The sequence below is a fragment of the Neolamprologus brichardi genome, chromosome 7 (genome assembly GCF_056152115.1).
Source record: "Neolamprologus brichardi isolate AB-2024 chromosome 7, ASM5615211v1, whole genome shotgun sequence".
Taxonomy (NCBI): domain Eukaryota; kingdom Metazoa; phylum Chordata; class Actinopteri; order Cichliformes; family Cichlidae; genus Neolamprologus; species Neolamprologus brichardi.
The window spans coordinates 15,055,487-15,071,136 of NC_142110.1; the positions used below are offsets into that span (position 1 = coordinate 15,055,487).

The 15,650-nt window shown below is 38.7% G+C and overlaps 1 pseudogene; it reads right to left on the reverse strand.

Moving 5' to 3' along the window:
• Positions 1–9,139: 9,139 nt before the first annotated feature.
• Positions 9,140–11,642, reverse strand: LOC148101987 (uncharacterized; annotated as a pseudogene).
• Positions 11,643–15,650: the final 4,008 nt, after the last annotated feature.

A 15,650-nucleotide genomic window follows, 5' to 3' on the forward strand; every position in this document is an offset into this window, starting at 1 on the left:
TGCTTTACATTTGATAAGATCATTGACAAACATCCTGCAATACTCGGGAGCTTGCTCATATATTCATGTTCTACTCAAAAGCCATTAAGCAGCAGGATTTGATTCCTTTATTTGCTTTAACATAGCAGCTCATTTTTGAAAATGCTGCAAATTAACAAGCACAAAGGAGCTTCAAACTGAGAAAAGAAAAGTCTCAATTTGATTGGGTGTGATTTAACTACCCTATTTTCCACACTATAAGGTGCACTTAAAATGATTTAATTTTCTGAAAAATCGACAGCGCCTTATAATCCGGTGCACCTTATGTATGAATCCTGGTTGTGCTCACTGACCTTGAACTGATTTTATGTGGTACACGGCGCTCAAAAATCTGTCAAAAAATGTTTTAGTATGACTTTGGTAAGCTATGAAGCCACACCGCCTGATGGACTGCCGGAGCATTATTGCTGCCGTAGTCAGGAGCCTTGCAGCATAATCTGGGTCCAAAACTCATGTCAAGGCTTTCATATTTTACTCAAAAGCCATTAAGCAGCAGGGTTTGATTCCTTCAGCTTTATCTGTAGCAGCTCATTCTTGGGAATGTTGCAAATTCACAAGCAGAAAGGAACTTTAAACCGAGGAAAGAAAAGTCTCAATTTGATCGGGGGTGTTTTACACATTACATACACAATTGACCAATGCATGTCTTTAACTAATTTTCATCAGTTTACTCATATATCCCTGTAGGGCTGCATTCTCAGCCCTCTACTGTATGCCCTATATATCTATGACTGAACACCAACCCAACCAATGTCATCGTTAAGTATACCAATGTCACCACCGCTATTGGGCTCATCTCTGATGAAGATGAGACAGCGTACAGGGCAGAGGTTGAGAATTGATAACCTGAAACTGAACCTCCCTCATACAAAAGAACTCAGATATTAGTACTTTAGGTTTGGGACCCATCAGAAGGCCCATCAGTGGCCACACTTCCTCTGCATCCAGAGGAAGAACAAACTCGACCTGAAGCTGCTGCTGGCCTACTACCGCTCCTCAGTGGAGAGCGGGTTCTCCTGGATGTTTTCTATTCAGGGACCACAAAAAATCATTCACTGTACTTTTCCACCACTGAAGGGCATCGCCAGATTGTCCTGTCTCAGGAAAATCAGACCTATCACAGGTGACCCCTTGCACCCCGCCTGCTTGACCTGCTGTCCTCTGGTCGGCGCCTCAGGTCAATCAGGTCCCACACCTCCAAACGCATAAACTTCTTCCCCTGAGCCAGTGTCATGGTCCTGGGTCGTGTGACCCAGTGCTTTGAGTTTCCTTGTATTTTGATATTTATTGTGTATGTTTAGCTCTTTGGTAATAGCTTCCAGGTTACTTAGTTTACTTCTTTGTTTATTAGATCCCTTTATGTCATCACCCCTGTGTTAAGTATTCCCTGCTGGTTTGTGTCATGTCTATGTCTCTCCATATTTCCTGTTTTATGTTGAAATGTCTTGTGTTTCTTTGTACAGTGTGTTTAGTTTTACTCTCCCATGTGATGTCATTATGTTTCTTTCTAGTCAGCTGTTTCCTCATGTGTCTCCACTTTCTCTGATTACCTCATGTGTGTATTTAGTCTTTGTGTTGTCAATCAATCTTTGTCAGGATGTCTATTTTCCTCAATGCTCGTCACAGCATTCATAGTGTCAGATATTTCATATTGTCTCATAGCTTCACAGTTCTTTCATAGTTATCTTGTTTTAGTTTTCCTAGTTTAGCTTACAAGGTTAGTTGTCATTCCTCTTTCACCCTTGCTTTTATTTTTTACCCCTGTCATCAGCCCTAATAAAGTCTCGCCTTTTGTTTGAATTCAAGTCCATTCTCCTGTATCTGCATTTTGGGTCCATAAGATACCGGCTGCTGACTTTTGGACTGTCAACAAACACTATCCCTACATACCCCATCCCTGTCCACCCACCCACCAATCTAAGCCATGATCTGAGGAACCCTTATCACTCAGGCCACTCACACATGGACTATACTCAGACCAAGTTCAATGCACTACTTTCAAGCACTTTGCAACCTATCCTCTATCATGTGTTTTCCTCTTATTTGTTTATAATCCTCTTGTTTTATTCCTGCTGCAATACTATTTATATCTTTAGTCAATGCAAAGATGGTGTGGAACACCCACAATTTTATTGTGCATGTGCAATAACAATAAAAATCGATTTTATTTTATTTTGTTCTATATGTCTAAACATTACAATGTTTGAAATTCCCCTCCACGAATCGCTACCTTGTCATGGTGGAGGGGTTTGTGTGTCCCAGGGATCCCAGGGGCTATGTTGTCCGGGGGCTTTTGCCCCCTGTTAGGGTCCCTCCCTGGTTCTGGGTGAGGGAGCAGGCAAAGGGCGATTCAGAAGACCCTTATGAGAATATCACAGAGGGAACAGATTTTTCGTTTTCACAATATTTGAAATATATAAATCCAACTAAAATCCTACAAAACAATAAATGCTACAATAAAATCAAGACATTCTCATTTGATAATAAAATATATTTTAAAACATATCATAAAATTAAATTACTTACGCAAAGTTAATATTTGGTAGTGCAGTAAGAGTGCGTAAGGCGCTGTCTAAATTGCTACTGGCTCATGAATTGCACAGGATGTGCAAATAAACTCACATGTCTAGATCCTTGGTGACTATTATTGCCGACCTGCAGCGTCATGTTTACATGCACAAGGTCTGGTGGCATGTTAGGCTTCAAATTTTTCAACTCTCACACATAGTTTAGACAGTAGTTTTGATTTTTACTTTTAGAACATCTTGAGCTACTTTCATCACCTTCTACAAAATTCTACCAAACACCTGTATTTTGGTCACAGCTTACTAAATATTTGTATGGGATAAATCATCAACACCTTAGTGAGAGGAAAACTAAACATCAAATGCAGCTTTAAAGGTGCTTCTTCAAAACAGATTTTAAGAAATGTACATTTCAAACTGCTTTAAATGTACAAATATGGCTCCATGTTGAGTCAATGTGAAAGTCAGAGTTCAGATTTTTGCATTTTTGTGTCACAAGTACTCTATAAGATAGATAAGTTAAACCTTTATTAGTCCCACACATGAGACATCTTTTGGTTACGGCAGAAAGTGGACAGTACAAGTTAAGAGAATTAAAAGTTAATAGAATAGAGTAAGATAAAATAGAATAAGATCAAATTAAATGATATACTATACGAAAATAGAATAAAATACTTTGCTATATCAGGGAAATACCATCTATCTATCTATAGATACAGATACAGATATATTAATTAGTTTTTTTTGCTTTTTTTCCCTTTTTGCCTCTCCTTTCTGGTACAGTAGCAATCCCCCCTCCCTGGACCCAGCTTCCCTGCTGATGCCAGTGGGCACCCCTGTTTCCCATAATCAACCAAGAGCAGGGGCCCTAGGCCCATCCAGACTGGGTCCCGCAGCAGCAGCACTGCCAAGACCCACAGAGCACGGGGCAGCCCACCTGACCACACCACACCAGCAAAACTGCACTCACCCCAACATGTGGTGGCTCAGGTGGTAGAGCAGCTCAGCTACTGATCGGAAGGTTGGTGGTTCGAACCTTGGCTTTCCCAGTCTGCATGCCAAATATCCTTGGCATCCTTGGCAAGATACTAACCCTAAGTTGCCCTCCGATGCGTTCATCAGAGTGTGAATGTAGTTTAGTTTGCACTTGAGTTTAGAAGTGCTTGGAATGAATGGGTGAATGAGGCATGTTGTATAGAGCGCTTTGAGTACTCCGGGGGAGTAGAAAAGCGCTATAAGAATCAGTCCATTTACCAACATTCAGTCAACTCCTAGACTACTGAATGTTGTCTAGGAAATAGCAGCTGAATGTGGTTGGGTTTGTTCCATACAGTACATTCAACAGATGACAGGTATTAGAGAAAGCAAATCTGTCAGGGATAAACCAAGTTTGATCCTGTCAAATTAAACTGCCCTCAAATTTATTAAGACGTGAAGACAAGACTTTTTAAATGATTTTTTTAATTAATTGACTAATTGGTGGGGTCTCTGTCCTTCTTAGGAAGAAGACAAACATGGGCATCATACACACAATCAGAAAAAGAGTACCATGCAATGGAGCAGTTCACCATCCTGAGTAAAATTGGAGCAATTATATCAACATGGGCTTTACAAATGGCACAGTTCTGTGTCTGTGGGCTCCATGTTTTTCTGTTTGTATCAGTTATCTTTGATTTCATGATGCGTCTTTCCTAGTCTCTTGGTTTTTGATTTCTCTCTCTAGTATTCCCAGCTTAGCATTTCTTGTGTCCTAGTTCTGAGGTTGTGATTCTGTGCTCCTTCTATTTAGTGAACAGTCATCCCTACCACTGTGTTCCCTTTGTTCTCTGTCAGCTGTATCCCTTAGTCAAGTCTGCGTCTGCTGACTGACAGATCCGCTTACCATTTTGTAATCCAGTCTTTTAAGTCTAACGACATGAGCTGTTTCCAGGTCCAAACTCCACTTCCGGTCACGAAGTCAAATGAACACTGCTACATTACTGAGAGTTACAAACTCTGTTTGAGAGAGCTGCAGATTATTTCAAGGTAAACATTAATAAGAGATATTGTACAATAGCTGGTGGGAAATATAGGGTCTTTGCCTGGTTTTAGCAGAAGACTAAAAATGTCACGCCAGGATGGCAGCCTCAGTACAGCGCTCTCTTGCAGTTTTCCCTGTTTTTGTTAATTTTCTGTGCGTTTGGTCACTCATACCAAATTCAGTTGGTGTGGTTGGTTCAGCAGTTGATCTCTGGAGAGATCTGCAGTCATCTCAAAATAGTTCTTATCCTTTTTTCATAAACTCTGAAAGTTTTTCTAACATTTTAGTCAGTTAGTCCACCACCCTTTGTTTAGCTCTCAGGGAAGACAAAGGGTGGTGGAGTCTGCTTCTACATTAATGAAGGTTGGTGTACTGATGTCACAGTGTTACAGAAATACTGCAGCCCAAACCTGGAAACTTTTTTCATCAACTGCAAACCGTTTTATTCACCGCGGGAGTTTTCTTCCTTTATGCTGGTTGGAGTTTATATCCCTACTCAGGCCAATGCAAACAATGTGAGTTCCCTGATTCCTTTACAGTTGACCTTGTGGGTTTTAATAGTGTAAATCTAAACCACGAACTTGATTAATATAGACAGCATATAGACAGCCCCACCAGGGACAACATCACACTGGACCACTGTTACGCCACTTTAAAAGATGTCTATCGCTCTGTTCCCGGGGCAGCTTTGGGACATTCTGATCACTTCCTGGTCCAGCTTATTCCAAGTAATAGGCAAAAACTCAAACGTGCAAAGCCTGTTGTCAAAACTGTGAAGTAGTGGACTAACGTAGCAAAGCAGGAACTGCAGGACTGTTTTGAATGTACTGATTGGACTGTTTTTGAAGCTACATCTGAGAATCTGGATGGACTGACGGAAACTGTGGCATCATATATTTTGTGAAGATGTGTGTGTGCCAACCAAGACCTTTTGCACATACAACAACAATAAACCATGGTTCACTCCTAAACTCCAATATCTTCGTAAGGCCAAGGAGGACGCCTACAGAAGCAGTAACAGGTTTCACAGAAGCTGAAAGAATAGCTCTCAGCCAGCGACCGTGCGTCAGTGTGGAAGGCCATGTAGGACATGACCAGCTACAGACGCCCCTCACCCCCTGTTGAAGCAAGCAAAGACCTGGCAGACGAGCTGAATACATTCTACTGCAGGTTTGAGACAGACAGACCCTCACCTCTCACTCACCCCTCCCAAGAGACATTGTTTCAGACATTGTGGTCATAAAATCCTTTGAGAGCCTGGTGTTAGCCCATCTGAAGGACATTACAGGCCACCAGTTGGACCCCCTGCAGTTTGCCTACTGGGCAAACAAGTTGGTGAATGATGCAGTGAACATAGGACTGCATTACATTCTACATCTCAACCGCCAAGGGAACTTATGCCAGGGTTCTGTTTGTGTTTAGTTTCGCTTTTAATACGATTCTCCCTGGACTTCTCTCCTCCAAACTCTTCCAGCTAAGAGTGTCACCAGCTACCTGTCAGTGGATCACCAGCTGCCTGACAAACAGGAAACAGCAAGTGAGGCTGGGGGAGATCACCTCTGAAACTTGACACATTATCGAACATTACGTTGTGTGGCTCCAAATCTCCCGACCACTATGTCGATCTGAGAGAACAAGACTGAGACAGCGAGACCAAGACAAGACCGAGGGATCCGAGACCAAGACAAGACCAAGACTACGTAAAAGTGGTCTCGAGACCAAGACCGGTCTCAAGACATCCAACTCTAGCTTCTTCTAAGGATTTTATGTTTTTTTCTAATTCCTGCATCTTATCTTATATATTAAATATTTAGTTTTGAGTTCCAGGAGTGTCAGTGAACTTAAGTATGAAGGGAGTTTCTGCCTTTTAATGATATTCTGAGTGTTCTTTAGCACATAAAAACTGTGATGTTTTGTCTGTTATCAAGTTCTATGTTTATGTGTATTACTTCAAATTACTTTAACTTTCTCTTTGGCTTGATACACTCATCAAAACATAAGACGTAAGTTATGTTGAGTATTTTGTAATAATCAATATTTTTTAACTGAGTTGGCATTTATTGACACCAGCTGTATTTGTTAATGACTGCAATATTTAGTTATCAATGTTGGCTATAATATAGGTTAAAATTGAAGAGAAATTCTGTTCTGCTTTGTTTCTTTCTATATATTATAACGTGAACTGTCACACTGGCAGGCTACGCAAAATGGTACTAAGGGGCATAAGAAACTGAGGGGGGCCACTTTGGCATTTTTGTAAACTCAAGTTTCTCAGTCTAATAATATAATTATTTCATTTCATTTTTTTAAAATGATGATTCCAGACTAGCTTTGGCTTTTTAATGTTGGTTAAACAAAACTGAAAAAAATAAAATAAAATAAATAGTGACTTTTTGAACTCTTGGAACTTCTGATAGACATAAACATTCTGTTTTGGTTACTGAATTTATCTGAAGCTGATTTTATCAGCTGGATATTAAATTCTCTGTACCAACCTGTCCCGTTGATGAAGAGCAAGTTCATTCAAATGCTGTTTTGGCAACACTCGCCACTTCTGTAAGGATGATATGCGTTTTTGAAGTACAAGACAAACTGTGAAGTGTAATCAATTCCTTTTTTTTCTGACTATGTAGTACAGACAACAAAACTGCAAATGACAGAAAAGCATAGTGACGATATCTGTGTATGGACTGCCTGTGTTCCCAAGCACTCTGATTTCAGAGAAGGGTAGGGAGTAGAAATGCATAATCTGTAAAAAAAACAAAAAACAAACAAATGTAGCAATGCTTTCTAATTAACTACATATGTTATTAAATCCAGTGTGAAATCCTGGGCTGCAATCTTGATTATTCAAGAAAATTTGAAATCTGATACCAAGTTTAAACAGATGTAGATCATCTGTATGTCACATTATGACAAGGTCCTTTGAAAAAAGCTAACTTGTGAAAAAAACAACTAGTAAACATTTTGGAAGCTAATCAAGCAGACTAGGACTTATTGTTACAAGATGATTTTTATAGGCCATGTTTCACACATCAGCTTATAGAATTAGTAAACAGGATCTTATCATTAACTTTCAATCATTGTTTTCTCAACCACACAAACATTAATGGACCTTTCACCCTAAAATCAAATTTACACATTTTTCTTCTCGCCAGGTGAACTATTCATTAATCCAGATTGTTTTAGTGTGAGTTGCCTAATTTTAGAGATATTGACCGTAGAAGCCTACCTTTCTGTTGATTCCAATGTGTCAATGGAAAATTGTACTTAGTAGTCAGTATAATCTTTTAATGATATAAGTTCGCATATGGTAGAATACTGCACGTAATCATTTGCGTTTAGAAGTATATAGTTGGTGGCATATTGAAAGAATGTCTCATCCTAAGAGGTCTGTAACATTCCAGGGTGTTCTGGCGTTCACCCCCACACCCTAGGAGTATGGGAAAGGTGGTACCTTGTCTTATTGTTTTACGGTAGGATTAACGTAGTTATATCTGTTTTAGGCTAAGTGCCTTTTGTTTAGATGAACTGCAGCAGGTTTAGGGAAGTCATTTATGGGGTCACACTGTGACCCCCCCCCCCCCCCCCCCCCCCCCCCCCCCACACACACACACACACACACACACACACCTCCACATTTCAATGTATGGAACATACGCTCACTGAAGTGTATAAATAAAAGACCAGGGCAGTCCTCAGTGCTTAGTCTCTGAGCCTCACTCTTGGAGTGTGAGTTCTGGAGGCTGCCCTTGCTAGCAAGAAAATCTGTGTGTTTCTCCTCTCTGATCCTCTGCTGAAGAAGTGTTTTAAAATATATCTCTTAACACAATGGAACTTAATACTTAGTAGCAATGTATTTATGTATTTTTGGACAGTGGAGAAGGAAATGTGATGTGAGGGGCATGACAGTGTGACTGGATATAAAATTACTGGTGTCCCCATCAGCTGACCTGTTTTTTATGGGTTCCTTAGCTGTTATACCACAAGGCAAGCACCATCCAGTTTCATTATATTTATGAGAAGAAAGACATCTCTACAGCTAATATCTCCCCAAACTGGGCAACTCACACCAAAACAATCTTGATGGATAAACAGCAGGCCAAAGGAAAATGTGTGTCACGGCAGGGGAAGGCCGTTGTGTTGAGAGAACATACCCAAAAGCAGACAATGAGAGAGAGGACGCTGAACTTTAAACAAAAGCGAGCCTTTATTCGGGCTGATGGCAGGAGTAAAAGCATAAGCTAAGGCAAAAACAATGACAATGTGTACAGCTGATTTCGATGTGAGCTGTCCCTTTAACACTAATCTCAAACCTGGTTTCAACAGAAGTGAAACATGCAGTCATTTTCAAAGCATTTTAAACAATAAACATTCCTTTTGAAATCTGAGGTAACATACAACTAAGCCATCAGAAAATTTAATTGACGACTGCTCACTGAATGAATGCATCAAATGCTTCAGTGACAAATAAAAAAAAAGCCAGAATTTATGAACGCAAGTATAATAATACATGTAACAATTTCAGCTGTAACAATTACTACACCCATCAAGTTCAAATGATGTCCATTTCAAAGTAATTGCTGGAAAGGACACTGTCGAACTCGGTGCGAAATTCAGGATAAGAACTGTAAGTGCATGATACTTCAAGGGTGGCTCCACAGGTATGAGTAACAGGCCTTCTGCTGAGCCCAGTTTCAGCATTAAAGCGAACCAAAATTTTGTCAACACAGATGACAAAAGATCCAGTGCAGAAGCACAGGATTTCTCCAGGGTTTTTTTTCATCATCGTTTTTTACATAGCGCTGAAGACTACTCTCAGGAACTTTACTGGTCAGATCAACTACTCTTTTGCCTGTGGCCTTCTTTGTTTCATACAGAAACAACACACTTTCCTTGTCTGACAGTTTCAGCTGCAGACATATGCCATGGGTGTGGAGAAGCAATCCATTATTTTGACTCTTGGAGAATGGCCTTATGAGCCATTGTTTCAATGGCAGGCTGCATGTTGTTCTTAGGTGGTAGGAAGTGAGAACCCATCCTTGTAAAAAGGTCAAGCAGGTCTTCTTCATCATTTTCATCCATTGTGCCCCAGAGAGCCTTCTCAACAGCCAATCTCTCAACAGGAGGGAGATAGTTGAGAAACTATGTAATCATGATGTCTACATCAACTGAGTCCATTCCATGGATGCAAGCTAAAATGAAAGCCTTTGGCAGCCTCACTGGAAAGACACCATGGTCTAGTAAGCCTTTCACCCATATCTGTCCAACTGCTCGCCATTCAGCATCACAAAAGGCTGGCCTCAGCCTTGGAACTCGTTCGGTTTCACCTTCACACTGTTCCAAAAATTGCTCCCAAAATGCAGTGTAAACCTCCCTTGACACTCCAGCATCATCAACAGCATTTTCATTTACAAAGTTCATCTTTAAAGTCACATTTGTTATGCTACTGTCCATAAATACAGCCAAAAGATCATCAACAACCTTTGTCCTGTGAATTGACACACTCTGTGGACTTCCTGAAGTCAATAGGGAAAGATGGTTGCTTGAATCAAAAGGCAAACCTTGTGCGATGAAATTCACTCCATGGTCCTGGGTACAAGACAAAACATGCACATTCCATAAGAAATGTAAATAAATTATATAGATTCCAAAATATCAATGTTCTGGATATGTTTGAAATTTATTTGTCTAATTTTAGTTGTCTCTCCATTCCCCAACCATGGTTTCACTGACAATTTATATATAACATTACCATTTTGGCCTGATGGAGTTCCTCCTATGCCTCACAGAAAATTATACAAGTGTTCTTTACATGCTGAATATGAGAAGACTCATTTCTGTGCAAAACAGGTAGAGAACACAATAGTGACACCAAAATAATATGTCAGTACTGTGTTATGTAAATAATTTGATTTCAAGACTAAATTTCCTGTTTAATCTTATCTTAATTTTAAACACCAGAATTGTCTCTCAACTGGAAATATCCTTTTAATTCAAATGGACCCACAAACTGCCATATTCTCAGAAAATGGCGTGCAAATTTGGCATCTCTACAGTATGTAAAGATAGGTGTTCATGGTTGCCTGAATTGATCCATCTTACCTGTGCAATCTGGGGTGCTTCCTCGTGTATGGACTGCATATGTGGTGTGAGCAAGCCATTAGCTGAAGACAATGGGAGCTGGAAACCATCCATAGGTAATCCATTTAGGTCAGCATTCTGAAGGAGGAAGTACTGCATTAATTGACAGCAGACACCTTAAACCTTCAAGTTTATGAGACTCTTCTTCAATCTTCTACCTTAGCCTATTTAAAATCATGAATGTTCTTAAAAAGTCTGCAAAATATGTCAGTAGATTTTAAGAAATTATTTTGAGCCTACATGTCTCACTTATAAGTGTAAAAGGACGTATTACAGTGGAATTCCACAGGTTTTTATCAGATCTTGTTTTGCTTCTTACTACTTAAAATGTTTTATTATTGCTGCAACAAAATCAAGCTTAAAGAAAAACCCAAGAGATTAATTCTGATTAGCAAGTGTTTCACAGTACTGTAGGTTATTTCATTTGAGATTCCAAAGAGTAATAGTACAGAAAATATCAGACATGGTTAAATTTTGTCAAAGCAGGAATGCATGATCGACTTTTTTAAAATCAGAACTATGCAAGTTATTGAATTTGAGTATAAATACATTTCCATATTTTGTAACACTTACATAAGTATCTAAACCACCTCACCCACAACTGTCCATGGTCTTACCTGTGTGAGATCCTCACTGTTGACATAATTCAGGGTTATCACGACTGTGTCATCACCATCTGCTCTGACGAGGTCCTCTTCAGGATTCCATGTAACTCTATCATCTATGTCTGGAAGACAAACTTCTAAATCTTCTGGAAGTTTGTGCTGGGATTCTAGATGGGAGGATTCGTTAGGAACTCTACTGGTCAGATCAATAATTTCAGAGCAGTGGTCAGGGAAATCATGATCACTTGAGTCAGTCTGCTGCCGCTCTCCCATGACAGTGTTTTTAATGTCTGTTGGGGTTGAATGCATATGATGTGATTTTCCTGGACTTTGTGTTGTCACTGCCTCACAGAGTGATTTAATTTTTTTTTGTTTAATTCTTGTTTTAGCAGCCAATCATTTACCATATGTTAATGAATACAAAGCTGTAAGTCTTTCACAGATGTATTAAACGTACCTTACCACACAAGTCAACAACAAATTCCTGGAATAATTTCATCCTACAGAAGTGCAAGTGATGTAGATGTAAATAAAGCACTTGGATAAGACAACTCTTTCTTGCCGTTGCACAGTCATACCTAGTACAATAGCACAACAAAATTAGAACATGTCCCACTTCACAAATGAAATTAGGATTCGGGGTTTGGAACCTTTTTTTGCTGTAGAGATGTGATTACTGCACCCCTGTGCATTTTCAGAGCAGTTATTCTAAATATTTGCAAGGCTGCCAAACACATTGCTTTATATAACTATTGATAGAAAATAGTTATAAAAATAATAATCTTCCAGGTGTGTCAGAGTAGTACGGAGCCCTGGAAGGGACATGGGAGAAAGAAAAAAAAAAGATGAACTTTTGCGAGATCTCTCAAAAGATCCCGCTACTTTTTGAAAACTAGAAAGTCAATTTCATTAATAGCATCTTTGTGTTTTCTTGTTGTTTCTGTTCCATGAGTAGGTTTCCTCCCGGAGCTCCAAAAGCATGCATGGTAAATAAATGGTGATTGTAAATTGGCCTTGGAATCTTTCCAAATGTACACTGGGACAGAGTCCAGCCCTGCATAATGCTGAATTCAACACTTGCTGTCACAGCAGGGTGTGTTTTACTACAGGACCCAGAAGAGGTACTGCGGTTTTCTGAAAAAAAAAACAAAAAACAAAAAACGAGCCATTATTTGGACTGATGGCAGCAACAAACATGAAAACTATTAAAAAAAAACTGTGATAACTATAGTGAGCATGACAGATGACCTGACAATGAACAAGGAAGATAGAGGACTTAAATACACACACACAGGAGGTGACCAGGGGAAGTGGGAACGCATGGGGAAATAGCTGACTGAAATAAACATAATGACGCCACGGGGAAAGTGAGACTCAACACAATGACAAGAACACACCAGACTCTTTCAAAATAAACCGGAAATATGGAGACATAGACATGACAAAGCAAGCTTGACAGACCTAAAACACATGACAGACTAGACAAGAAACAAAAACACAGAAACCAAGGAGACAGGTGAGAAATAATGAAAAACCTAAACTCAAATAAACCCTAAAACATGAACTTATAACCAAAAACCTAACATAAGAGACTCAAAAATACAAAATAAAACTCAAAACGCTGGTACAGAGACCCAGCCAGTGACACTTGGTTAAAAAATGGCTGGATGGACGCCCATTAGGGCTTCAAACACAACTCCCTCTCTGAGAGCTTAATCTTTAACTTTTCCTGTTTATAACATATTCATCTAATAATACGAATGCTAATAAAAAATGAACTTGAGATTAATTTAATAAATTATGCTGTAGTTCAGTGAAATGAGCTGTTAACAATGCAGTATAACATACAGGCTAGAGCTTACTTAGAACGAGCCCCAGACAGAGTTATTGCTTCCTTGGTCTTGCATGTTATATTTGAATTATCAAACTTTTAAATGTATTTCAAGTTTTCTGTTGTACTTTATTTCAGTCCAACATGGAAAAGAAAAAAAATAAAGTGAATAAAACAAAAATAAAAAATCATCTCTGCAAAGCAAATTGTGGGACAGTGATCATATCTTGATATCCAGAATTCCGAATGAAATTATAATATGTTCAACCACACAGCTCCAGTGAAGATTTTTTGTTTTCGCAATATTTAAAATATCTAAATCCAACTAAAATCCTACAAAGCAATAAATGCTACAATAAAATCAAGACATTCTCATTTGACAATAAAATATATTTTAAAACATATCATAAAATTATATTACTTACTTAAAGTTAATATTTGGTAGTGCAGTAAGAGTGTGTAAGGCACTATCTAAATTGCTTGTGGCTCATGAATTGCACAGGATGTGCAAATAAACTGACTGGTCTACATCCTTGGTGACCACCATTGCCGACGTGTTGTATCACGATAATGTATGACAGGGGTGTCAAACTCAAATACACAGTGGGCCAAAATTCAAAACTGGAACAAAGGCTAACGTTAATATTTATTGAAATATATTTATTCCTCCAGATATAAGAATGAATCTTTTCTTATGGACACGTTTTGCTGAAAAACTGAATATGGAACAAGCAATGCTTAATACTAAACAATATATATATTAGCTGTATAATACCAGTAGGCCAGCTCTAATAGTAATTTGGTATGGCTTCGCAGGCCAAATGTAATTAGGCTGCGGGCCAAATTTGGTCCGCGGGCCAGAGTTTGACACCTATGCTGTATGAGGTCTGGTGGCCTCTTAAGCTGCAAATTTTTCAACTCTCACACACAGTCTGGACAGTAGGTTTGTGTTTGCTTTTAGAACACATTCGGCTACGTTTAACACCTTCTACCAAATTCTACCAAACATCTGGCTTTTGGGCCCAGCTTACCAAATAATTGTATGGGATAAAAGATCAGTTGCTTGGTGAGAGAAAAACTAAAGATGGGCAGCTTTAGAGATGCCCAAAGAATGATTATGATGATTTACGTTTACTATTAAATTTCTACTGTCCATGTATTTTGTTTCTTCTTAACAACAAATTTCAAGAAATGTGCATTTTTACAAACTGCTTTAAATTTACAAATTTGCCTACATGCAAAAGTCAAAGAGTTTTTGAGCATTGTGTGTCACAAGTACAAGTATAAGCAGTTGTATAGTCATCAGTTACTGAAGCTGGTGCAGTCATTCCTCTGGTGAGCAGGGATGTAACCAGGCTATCTGTGATTAGATGTATCTACAGATAAACATATGTTTAATCAAATGTTATTTTGCACGCAAAGCTCTTCTTAGTGCAAACAGGGCTTTGAACCACTCCCAAGTGAGGACAGCTGCATGATGAGAAGTCTTTTGCTATTCCTGTCTAAGAGTATACATGGTGTTGATTCAGGGAGGACAGTACACTCATCAAATTATTCCAAGACAATTTTGATTAGAGGTGGGTCCCTGTTGACATAATACTATTTAACATTAGATACTTGTTTCAACACTGCTTAAACCAATAAAATAAAGTCCTTAAGCAACTTAAGCACGCTCTTAAGATATGAGTCAAATTTCGTAATATATTTGAGATTATAAAGATAAATTTATAGATTAAAACATTTTTTAATCTATAAATTATACATTTGTATTGCTTATATAGTTTGGTGTACTATGGAAAAAATAAAAAATATAGTATTAAAAACTTTTTTTAAAGTTTCCATTGTAATGCTTGTGGAGCATCATGATATTCTGAACCTTTCTTTGAGGAAACTTTCTCTGACTGGACTTCAATTTTAATTGAATTTCCCCGGTTTAGCTTTTCTAATATTATTTGGAGATTTTACATCAAATCAGCATTAAATTAATAAGCAGCCTTGGTTAATACAACAGAAACTTGTTTTATGTTTTCAGCAATTGATATTCCAATAACCTAGATACTACTGTGTACAGTGAGTTCAAGCCCTCATGTTTGCAGAAACATTCTGATAAATGAATTTTAATATTTCTGATTGTCTGGGTCAAAATTTAATCGAATTGATTATAGAAATCAGTGACGACACCCAGCCCTTTATGTAACCTCATGGACAGAGAAGCTGTTTAGCGGGAGGTGCCTTACAGAAGGAGAAAGAGACATGCTACAAGCCTCTCTGTGCGTTTTTTTGTTTGTTTGTTTTTTGCTGTAAGTGCAACAGTTTTCAGAATCAACTTAGAATTATTAAAATATGACACTATCTTGCAGATTCAATCCACTACCAGCTTCGCTTCTCTCACATGTGGACACGTAGTTCCGTCTGCGCACTGCAGATGGCGTTATTTATTTGCGGGTGGCAGGAAGCTCGGTCCTGGTTTCACGCATGCGCAGATA